The sequence below is a fragment of the Herpailurus yagouaroundi genome, unplaced genomic scaffold, assembly GCF_014898765.1.
Source record: "Herpailurus yagouaroundi ecotype Mexico unplaced genomic scaffold, PumYag 217, whole genome shotgun sequence".
Classification (NCBI taxonomy): domain Eukaryota; kingdom Metazoa; phylum Chordata; class Mammalia; order Carnivora; family Felidae; genus Herpailurus; species Herpailurus yagouaroundi.
The window spans coordinates 2,608,169-2,619,157 of record NW_024412448.1 but is presented as its reverse complement, the minus strand read 5'-3'; the positions used below and the strand labels follow the sequence as shown (position 1 = coordinate 2,619,157).

At 49.4% G+C, this 10,989-nt stretch overlaps 1 non-coding gene across 1 annotated transcript; it reads right to left on the bottom strand.

The window, feature by feature from the left end:
* Nucleotides 1-9,417: 9,417 nt before the first annotated feature.
* Nucleotides 9,418-9,490, bottom strand: TRNAE-CUC (transfer RNA glutamic acid (anticodon CUC)). The gene has a single exon. It is a non-coding gene; the product is annotated as a tRNA-Glu (tRNA).
* Nucleotides 9,491-10,989: the final 1,499 nt, after the last annotated feature.

Sequence of the window (10,989 nt, the reverse complement as noted above, 5' to 3'; positions counted from 1 at the left end):
TCTTTCTTTCTTTCTTTCTTTCTTTCTTTCTTTCTTTCTTTCTTTCTCTTTCAATTTTTTAAAATATTTATTTATTTTTTGAGAGACATAGAAAGAGCACAAGTTGGGGAGGGGCAGAGAGAGAAGGAGACACAGCATCTCACAAACTGTGAGATCATGACCTGAGCCAAAGTCGGATGCCTAACCGACTGAGCCACCCAGGCGCCCCTCTTTCTCTCTTTCTTTCTTTTTTTTTTTTTAAATAAAGTTAAAAGTAGCCTAAGATTCCTTATGGGTCTAAAATTCTCTTTCTAGATCTTTTGGAACCCACAGCTATTTAAATACAAATTACTGTTTTATTCTACATTAATAGTAATGTCTTTTAATTTATTGTCTGTGGTGTATTAAGCCCTTAGGAAGACCTACTCCTCCTATCTTTGCCTGTTATTAAAACAAATCCCAAACCCCAAGCTATAGGGGACCGCATACCTAAACCATGGGAGGCATATTTTGTTTGCCTTTGTTTCTTTGGGTCTGAATCATAATATGACATTTGGAATGTTCTGGAGGCAAGCCTTGGGTTTGCATGTGCCCAGCACCTGGGCACTTCACAATGCTCACTTTCTACTTGCGTCTGTTCCTTCTAGACTCAGGGGTGAAAATCTGCGAGATCACCTGAGTATGGAATGTAAGATGTTCTATAAGAATATAAGACTGATGAAGTCACGAGGAGGATGTCACCTCTGCAAGGGGCTCGGGGATGTAAAACAGCCTCGTTTGTCTGGGTCCCGTGATACTGAGCAGAAGTCTTCCGGGGGCACTGCTGATTCTTCCGTCCTCTTCTGTCAAATTGGCAATCTGGTGTCCCGGAGAGCGAGAAGGTGGTTCATGTTGAAATGAATGAAAGGAGACTCTTGTCACTGGGGACAGAAGCAAGCTTTCCCTCCCAGGCTGTCCCCCAGCTGGGCTTCTCTGTGGCCCAAATCTGCTCACAGATCTGATGGTCGCCTAGGAGTGTCTCAGCAGCCAGTAACTCTTGGATTTACCATCTGCGGGAACCCCTCATTCCGGGGCTAGCTCCTTCAGCCTTGCACGAATTGAGCAAATATTTGCAAGCACCTGGCAGACGGAAAGCACTGCAGACGTTTCAAGTTCACCGGTAACTCCTCCTGAGCCCCTAACAGAGGACACATGATCAAGCTGGAGGCACTTTTATCTCCCTGTTCTGTGTTTACTCTTTTCTACAGCATTTATCACCTTCCGTGGTACACAGCTTACTTTTTATTGTGTTTATTGTTTCTTTCCGGTTAGGATGTGAGCTCCATTAGTGCAAAATCCTTCTGTGTTGTTTGTTCACTAATGAATCTTAAGCACCCAGAGCAGAGCTGGCTCTGGGTGCTGGCTCTGGGTGCTCCATAAATACGAATAGGAGTCTCCCTCCTTCCCTCTCTCCCTTCCTCCTTTCTTTCTTTCTTTCTTTCTTTTTTTCTCTTTCTCCGTTTAGTTGGTTACTCAGGGCAGCACACCGAAGAAATACCAGAATGTTGGGCATTTACAATTGGCATTTTATGAGAACTTTGTAGAACCCAAATTTAAAAAAAGAGAGACCTTTATTTATTTATTTATTTATTTATTTATTTTAATTTTTTTTTTCGATGTTTATTTATTTTTGGGACAGAGAGAGACAGAGCATGAACGGGGGAGGGGCAGAGAGAGAGGGAGACACAGAATCGGAAACAGGCTCCAGGCTCTGAGCCATCAGCCCAGAGTCTGACGCGGGGCTCGAACTCACGGACCGCAAGATCGTGACCTGGCTGAAGTCGGACGCTTAACCGACTGCGCCATCCAGGCGCCCCAAGAGAGACCTTTAATATATTTTATGATTTTCGATTTTTCTACTCCTCCCAGGTAAACCAAAACGCGTATGTGATTTTGAGTAGAAAACCACAATGACTGTGTTAGTTATCTGTTGCTGAGTGACAAATCACCCCCAAACTTAGCAGCTTAAAACAGCAACCGTGCTGCGTCGCACAGTTTCAGAGACTCAGGAGCCCCGGAGCAGCCGAGAAGGTGGTCCTAGCTGAGATTCTTTCATGAGGTTGGGGCGAGTGCTGGCTGAGTCTGTGATGGGGGCCGGAGGATCTGTCCCAAGCTCACTCTCATTGCTGTTGGCAGGAGGCTTCAGCTCTCTTGTTGCATAGACCTCTCCATAGGGCTGCTCAGGGCATGGTTTCCCCCAAAGTGAGCGATCCAAGAATGAGGGGGTGCCATGACAGAAGCCAAAGTCCTCTATGGTCAAATATTACAAGCAACCACCCTGTGACTTCTGCCAGATGTTGTAGGTCACACAGACCAACCGTGGCTCAGTGTGGGAAGTGATTACATGGGGTGTGAATATCAGGAGACAGAGCCCATGGGGCCATCTTGGAGACTGGCTCCCATCACAACAAGGAGACACAATGCTTGGAGGTCAGCCAGGCTCATTCCCTGTACATATATATAATTCAAATTCCCGGCTCTGCAAAATTCAGATCGTGACTTGTCGCTGCCTTCGAAGTTCGTGCTGAACGGTTCACATGCAGGGCAAACAGGTCTGCTCTGAGTGCCACGCTTTGGGGATCCCCTCAGCCTTCCTGGGTCTCGTTTCCCTTCTCTTATATCAGGCGGGTGGACCATATTGCCAACTGTCCCAACTCTCAAACTCCATAACTCAGAAATTCAGTTTCAGTGAGTCAGTGCAGGGTTATAGAAATGAAAAAGTCTTCGGGGCGCCTGGGTGGCTCCGTCGGTTGAGTGTCCGACTTCGGCTCAGGTCATGATCTCGCAGCTTGTGAGTTCGAGCCCCGCGTCGGGCTCTGGGCTGACGGCTCAGAGCCTGGAGCCTGCTTCCGACTCTGTGTCTCCCTCTCTCTCTGCCCCTCCCCCGCTCATGCTCTGTCTCTGCCTCTCTCAAAAATAAATAAACATTAAAAAATAAAAAGAAATGGAAAAGCCTTCAAAGAGGAGAGGGAGTTTGTATTTGAAAAAACCCCTAGGAGGATGGAATGGCCCCATGGAATGAACATACAGAACTAACTGGGAGAGATGTTAACAAGACTGGCAGCTGGGACTACAGAAGGGCCCTGTTGGGAGGCAGGACCCACACAGTTTGGATAAGTAAATGAAGATTCTGGAGGTCATTCTGCAGGTGGCCGAGATGCCTCCATCGAAATGCATCCCTCCCTCCGCAGTGGGAGTCTCCCCTGAGCAGAGGCTGTGAAGCCGGGGACTACATTCCCCAGCATCCCCTTCTCATTTAGGTCAGGCCATGTGACTACTTCTAGCCAATGGGACGTGACCAGAAATGATGCGCTTCACTTCTACACGGAGACAGCAGAGAAGCAGTTATGTCTTCCCTTGCTCCTTCCCCCCACCCCCCCCCCTTCCTGGGTGGAGAGGATCTCAGGGCTCCAGGGGGTGGAGGAGCCTCAAAACGAAAAGGGCTTATGTTCCAGAGACGTCAAGAATAACATCTCTTTGGAATGCCGTATGAGTGAAAAATGCACCTGTATCACGTGAAGCCCTGTTTAGACTTTGGTGTTTGTTTTTTTTTTCCAGCAGCTACCACTGCCCCACCGCACACTAGAAGACCTTCGAGAAAGTCTTTCCATGGGGATTTCATGAGAAATGTAGTCTTAGGAAGATGAACATGCCATTGGTCGGTCGGATGCTGTAATAAGCAAGGAGAAGAAAGTATACCCCGAACAGAGGAATTGAAATTGGTTAGGTTGCTGTTGTGGGACTGCCACATGAAATGACCTGGGAGAGCCTGGTGTCCCCACTCCCATCTCTGCTTCGTGGCAGGATTCATGGGAAAAACCCAAGTAGTGATGACTGTTTCTTCTCTGCTCATTGCATGCCAGACATTATGCTGTGCACTTTAGAGCCATCATCTCACTTAATATTTTTAGTCCCTGTTTAAATTTTTATCTTGCTTCATTGGGCATGAAAAACAACTTTCAGAAAACAACTTTTAAAAACCAAACTAGGGGCGCCTGGCTGGGCTCGGTCAGTAAAGCATGTGACTCTTGATCTTGGGGTCGTGAGTTCAAGCCACACGTTGGGCATAGAGCTCACTTTAAAAAAGGGTTTTAAAAAATGCTTTAAAACAGACAAATCCATGCCTTAAAAAAAATTTTTTTTTTACATTTTATTTATTTTTGAGAGAGAGAGAGAGACGGAGCACAAATGGGGGAGGGGCAGAGAGAGAGAGAGAGAGAGAGGGAGACCTAGAATCCGAAGCAGGCTCCAGGCTCCGAGCTGTCAGCACAGAGCCCGACGCGGGGCTTGAACTCACGAACCGTGAGATCATGACCCGAGCCGAAGTCCGATGTTCAACTGACTGAGCCACCCAGGCGCCCCTGGACTTCCCACTTTAGAAGATGAGTATTTGGATCTTCACCAAATCCTGTATCCTGCATACTTCCCCTCCCTCACATGAGTAGGATTTCAACGGCAGAGGTGAGTTTTCTAGACAGGCAAAATAAACACAGCAACAGTTATAATAGTACATAGGTTATCCTGGAGGGTTCAAAGGAAGTGAAGCTAGAGAGGTAGCTTGGAACTAGAGCACGGAGAGCCACCAGGCTGGGAGTTAGAATGTAACCTGGTGTGCAGTAGGGAGCCATTGAGAGTTTTATGCAGGGGAGTGACGTGAGAAGAAGGGAGCGGGAGGACCAGGGGATACTTCTCCAGGCAGCACCACAGTGGAATGGAACAGAGTAAGGATCATATGACAGTCCAGGTCCTTGGCCTTTTAGGCATTCGTTCATCCGCTCATTTATCCCTTGGACTTCCTCATTTACATTTACAAAAGGACCATTGGTAGGGCTCCTTCCTTCCACTAGACTGTCCTTTCCACGAGAGCAGAGAGTGCTTGTTCCTTTGCTTGCTGATCTTCCCCGGCCCTTGGATAGTGTCTGGCACCCTGTAGACGGTGTTGAGGAAATGTTTGTGGAAGGAAGGAAGGACAGACGTTGAGGATGTGGAGATTAAGTAAGGTGGTGGCCGTGATGAAAGACTTAGAGGCATTTTCCAGAGAGACATGACTCTGGCCGCCATGGGGACTGGTCTTGCTCTTAGACCCAGGGCAGGAAGCTCAGGGAGGTACCCCGTGTTGACTCTAGAAGTCACCTCTGGAATGCAGCCTTTGTGTTGGAAAGCATGACCCTGGGAATCTGTCTCACCCACAGCCAGGCATCCAGGGTCAGTGTCCCTTGGAGGAGAACGGAAAGCAGGACTCGATGAAAGGGGGTCATCTTCCCGTAAGGGGACTGTGTTGAGCACCCTGTGAATCTGCTTCTTGTAAAGCAGTGTTTGAGCCCCATGAGCCAAAATGTGTAGATTCTGTGTGTGTGTGTGTGTGTGTGTGTGTGTGTGTGTGTGTAGCCAGAGTGAGGGGAAAAAAAAACAAACCCAAACCTGATAAAATTCAGATGTTGCCAAACCTCTAAATTTGGCATCTGGTGTGGTCAGGAGTCGACCAGGAGGCCTGGGCAGGGCTCCCAGCTGTCACTTGTCAGCCCACGGGCAAACGTGATACGGGAACAAGGCAAAAGCTAGATAAGCTGTTCTCCCACAGCAGCCACTTGTTTGTTTCTTTATGTTTATTTTATTCTTTGCAGACATAAAATAATACCCACTCTTTATGAAAACTGGTAGAAAATACAGAAAGGTAGAAAGAAGAAAAATATCACGTTGTCCCAGTCCTCAAAGATTATGTTCACATTTCATTTTTTTTTTTTTAATGTTTGTTTATTTTTGAGAGAGGGAGGGAGACAGAGCCCAAGCAGGGGTGGGGCAGAGAGAAAGGGGGAGACAGAATCTGAAGCAGGCTCCAGGCTCCGAGCCGTCAGCACCAGAGCCCGAGGCGCGGCTCGAACTCCGGAACCGCAAGATCATGACCTGAGCCGATGTCGGACGCTTAACCGACTGAGCCACCCAGGCGCCCCGAGATTATGTTCACATTTAAAAGTGTTTCTTTCCAGACTCCTATCTTAGCGTAATTTATTTATTTTATTTTATTTTTTTTCAACGTTTTATTTATTTTTGGGACAGAGAGAGACAGAGCATGAACGGGGGAGGGGCAGAGAGAGAGGGAGACACAGAATCGGAAACAGGCTCCAGGCTCCGAGCCATCAGCCCAGAGCCCGACGCGGGGCTCGAACTCACGGACCGCGAGATCGTGACCTGGCTGAAGTCGGACGCTTAACCGACTGCGCCACCCAGGCGCCCCTCTTAGCGTAATTTAAAAAGCCGTGGACATGTTCACAGTCCACGAATTGTTTTTGAATTACTCTCTGGGGAAAAAAAGAAACACGTTTAGTCTAGGAGGAAGAAACTTTTTCACGTTGTAATTTTTCATGTTATCACAGCAAACTCTATAAAAACCATCTTAATGGCAGACACACCATTTTATCAAACGAACAGGCCATAATTTGCGTAACGAATCTCCTACTAGATACAAAAGGGTCTCCGATCTAGGTCCTTGTCTCTGCTGGGACCTGGGGGCTCTCGGTCTTGTTTGGGGGCTGCCGCTCTGGGAAAGATGCCATGTGGAGGGGTCAGTGCTGTTTATAGAAAAAGCATCTCCCCTTGCTTTCTTCCACCTGTTTGATTGTTGATATTTACCCCTGAAGAACAGATTTTAGTTACTGCTGCATTTATTTGGGAAAGTCTTATGTCCGTTCCTTTTCTTCTTCTTCTTCTTCTTTTTTAATAAGATCTGTGCTCAGTGTGGAGCTTGAACTCGTGGCCCTGAGATCAAGAGGCATTTGCTCCACTGACTGAGACAGCTGGCTGCCCCCCGCTTAGTCTTCTATTGTTTGAAGTTATTTATTTATTTTGAGAGAGAGTGTAAGTGGGAGAGGAGCAGACAGAGAGAAGGAGAGAGAATCCCAAGCAGGTTCTGAACAGTCAGTGCAGAGCCTGACGTGGGGCTCGAACTCCCAAACTGGGAGATGGTGACCTGAGACGAAGTTGGCACCCGACCGACTGAGCCACCCAGATACCCCTCCCCCCGTTAGTCTTATCTTTAAAAAATTTTTTAACGTTTATTTTTGAGAGACAGAAAGTTAGAGCGTGAGCAGGGGAGGGGCGGAGAGAGAGGGAGACACAGAATCTGAAGCAAGCTCCAGGCTCCGAGCCGTCAGCACAGAGTCCGAGGCGGGGCTCGAACTCACCATCGTCAAGATCATGACCTGAGATGAAGTCGGACGCTCAACCGACTGAGCCACCCGGGCGCCCCGGTCTTAGTTTTAAAGCAGGTGAAAGAGTTGGGTTGGCTTACTTGACAGAAGTCAAACTCAAGCAGAAGGTCGTTGCCTTTGGGTGACTCTGCCCCCCCCCCCCAACAGAGCTTCTTTCTGGAGCCCCCGGACGCCAAGTGGCTTGCTCACGGTGGCTCCGGGTTGGCTGTGTGGTGGCAAAGGATTTTCGTCCATTGGGAGCATCCACACGCCCCCCCCCCCCCCCAGGAAGCCTCAGTTTACCAGCTCCTCCTTCTAATCCACCTTTCTTCTTCAGCTCTTCAGGGAGGAACTGCCGCATGCCCTCAGGGTCAGTGGCTGCCCCCGGGGTGAGGGGGTGAGCTATGACCTTGGAGAGCCCCACCAGGCCTTGCAGCCACACGGGGGGGGGGGGGGGGGGGACTGCTTGAAGGCCCTCCCCCAGCTCCAGGCTGCACCACCAGCTCCAGAGCTTGAGAAAATGGCTCGGCAGGATCCCGTAAGTGACCAGCCCGGGCTCCTTCGTCCCAGGACCTGTGTCAGTGAATCGGAGACACTCTCCTCAGCCGTTGGGACACAACCCGGCCTTTGTGCATCGGGGTCAATCACCGCTCCTAATTGGCAGTGTAAACAATGGGCCTCTGTGTTTGTTCCCAGAAGACAACAGCGTTCTGGAACAATGACACGCGTTTCAATGTTTAAAAAAAAAAAAAAAGGAGCAGAGCCTGGCACTCCAGCAAAAATCTCTTCGGAGAATCCTGTACTTCTCACTAAAAGGCCTTGTTGTACCTCGTCCAGATGGCTGCAGCAGCAGCCTCCGGCCACTCGCAGGCCACAGTCCGTCTGTGGGGACCGTGTGTGCAGATGACGGCGTGCACAGTGCCAGCCGCTGCAGTGATCAGTGGCTTTTGCGAGATTTTATTGGGCTTGATTTAAGGGCCGTACCTGCCGCAAGGTGAGTGCATCCCGAGTCGGTTCAAGTCAGGCCGAACACAGCAGCCGTCAGGAAGAAAGCAAGCCTCTCTTCTGCACGAAGGGCCCGCTGGGCACTTTGGCGAGGGGCAAGGTGGGGGGCTCTCCCGCCCCCAGACCCCCGAGAGGGGGAAATGGGAAGGCACCTGTGATCTGACCACTGGCACGAGTAGGGGCAGCTCCCACGCTCTTTGCGGTAGAGACTTCAAGGAGGGGAGTCCTGAGACGCGTCCCTGGGCCGGGACGCACCTCCGTCCCTTTGCATTCTGACCCTGGCAGCTAGGGAGCAACGGGGAACCAGTAGCCGTGCCTTGTGCTTTGCGTTATTGGTTCAGGTTCTGCAGAGAAACAGAAGCAACGGGAGAGAGAGAGAGGTAGGTAAAGAGGTATACAGAAAGCACAAGAATGAGAGGGAGAGGGAGGGAGAGGGCGAGCGATGTGAAGGAATTGGCCGGGGCTGGCAAGTTTGAAATTTGCAGGGAGGCGGCAGGCTGGAGACGCAGGGAAGGAAGGGTTGATGGGTCCAAAGGCCATCTCCTTCTCCCTCAAGGGGACCTCAGTTTCTCTCTCTCTCCCTCCCTCCCTCCCTCCCTCTCTCTCTCATAAGGCCTTCAACTGATTAGATAAGCCTCATCTACATCTTGAAAGGTAATCTGCTCTACTCCAAGCCTATGGATGCTAATTGCGTCTAAAAAATCTGATAAATGTCATGGCAAACGTCTAGACTGGCGTTTGACCAACAACTGAATATCGTAGTGTAGCCCAGCCAAGTTGACACGTGAAATTAACCATCCCAGCCGCCTAGGTGCCCGAGGTGATAGCACATAGTAGGTGGTCATTCTGTATTTGCAGACTGCACAAACGAGCATCCTAGGATTGCCCTTACCTTGTCTCCAGTCTTGCCCTCCTCCCGGGCACCTACTCCCATGTGGCATCTTACAAGTTTTCCATAATTATTTGCTGCTGCCTGTCCTGGATTTGTGTCTGTGTCGTCTTCAGCGCCCAGAGGTGTGTCTGGCCCATAGTAGGCACTCAATAAGTCTTTGCAGAATGAATGCATTTTTTTTTTTTTTTTAAAGTAGGCTCCACCCTGCTTCGGATTCTGTGTCTCCCTCTCTCTCTGCCCCTCCCCCACTCACGCTCTGTCTCTATCAAAAAACGAATAAACGTTAAAAAAAATAAAAAAAAAAAGTAGGCTCCACGTCCAACATGGGGCTTGAACTCACGACCTCGAGATCGAGAGTCGCATGCTCTACCGACTGAGCCAGCCAGGCGCCCCCAGAATGGATGAGTTTAAAGGCTAACAAAAGCAGAGCATTAACCCAAGCGCGAGGTCCTTCTACGTGGGCGGCCCGTGGGACTGCACAGGTCCTGTGCCTGTGAACCCCACCCTGCTAACCTACGTCACTTCGAAACACTTTGCTCATGGCCATCGTTGGATTGTAGGTCTTTTCCAACACGGAGGCTGTGAGCCTCTGGAGGGCTGGGCCACTCCAATTTTGCCGATTTCCCGGCGCCCGGCACCGACCAATGAACTCAGTAAAATGTCAAAGGACTGAATGAATGAATCGCAGCTTCATTATTTAATTTCCCACCATCCTTTGCATTCCGGATAGTTTGCAAGTTGCCATTTCAACCTCTGCCTCTCCATCCCTTCCCTCAAGGAGTGACTATAATTGAACTCTCAGTGCCATTCTGGGGACACTGATGCCACCCGGCCACTTTACAATAATTTCTGCCTGTTGCCTTCACCCCTCCTGCAGCCAAGGGCTGGGCAGGCTCTTCACTGAGTCTGTCCGTGGCCTCGGCATTCCAGCGGGGGGCCCTCTCGTGGTTTTGCAGGATTTATGGACACCCACCCACCATTCCCGCAGTGTGACAGCAATACAGATCCATTAGACGGTCATTCAGAGAGAGATTAAAATAATGAAGGTGAGAATAGAGCGAAGCCCGTGTCCTGTTGGAGCTCCATTAATCATCATTTGTGGCGTCAAGAAAGAGTTATCATCCCAGCCCATTAAAGAAAGTTGTCAATTAGGCACGAAGTGAGACCTCAGAAAATCGTTCCCCGAAGAGAATTTTAGGAGGGTGGCCACATCCCAGTGATGAATTTATCACCAGAGAATCCTGTGTGGTTCCCTGGGTGAAGCTGGGTGTATCTGGGATGCCAAACAGAATGCCCTGCCCACCACGGCTGGGGAGCGCGGACCGAGGCAGGGTTTGGAAATCGAGGGTCACCAGGATGGGTTCCTGAGGTCGGATCACCCACTTTTTTTTTTTTAATTTTTATTAAAAAAATTTTTTTTTAACGTTTATTTATTTTTGAGGCAGAGAGAGACAGAGCGTGAATGGGGGAGGGTCAGAGAGAGAAGGAGACACAGAATCCGAAACAGGATCCAGGCTCTGAGCTGTCAGCACAGAGCCCGATGCGGGGCTTGAACTCACAGACCTCGAGATCATGACCTGAGCCGAAATCGGACGCTCAACCGACTGAGCCACCCAGGCGCCCCAGAGATCACCCACTTTTTAAAGAATCACCTCGTCTACCCAAGGCAAAATTTAAAAATGCTTCAGGTTGTATTTTTATCATAGCATATATTTAAAAAGCAACCTGTTCCAGAATGATCAAATAGATCAGTATGCATCATTTCCAACGTATCACGAATGCTGTAGTGTTAAGTGAAAAAAAGTAAGACATCCAACACATAGATAATATGACCACAGCTACATTAAAAAAGCATACATAGGGGCGCCTGGGTGGCGCAGTCGGTTA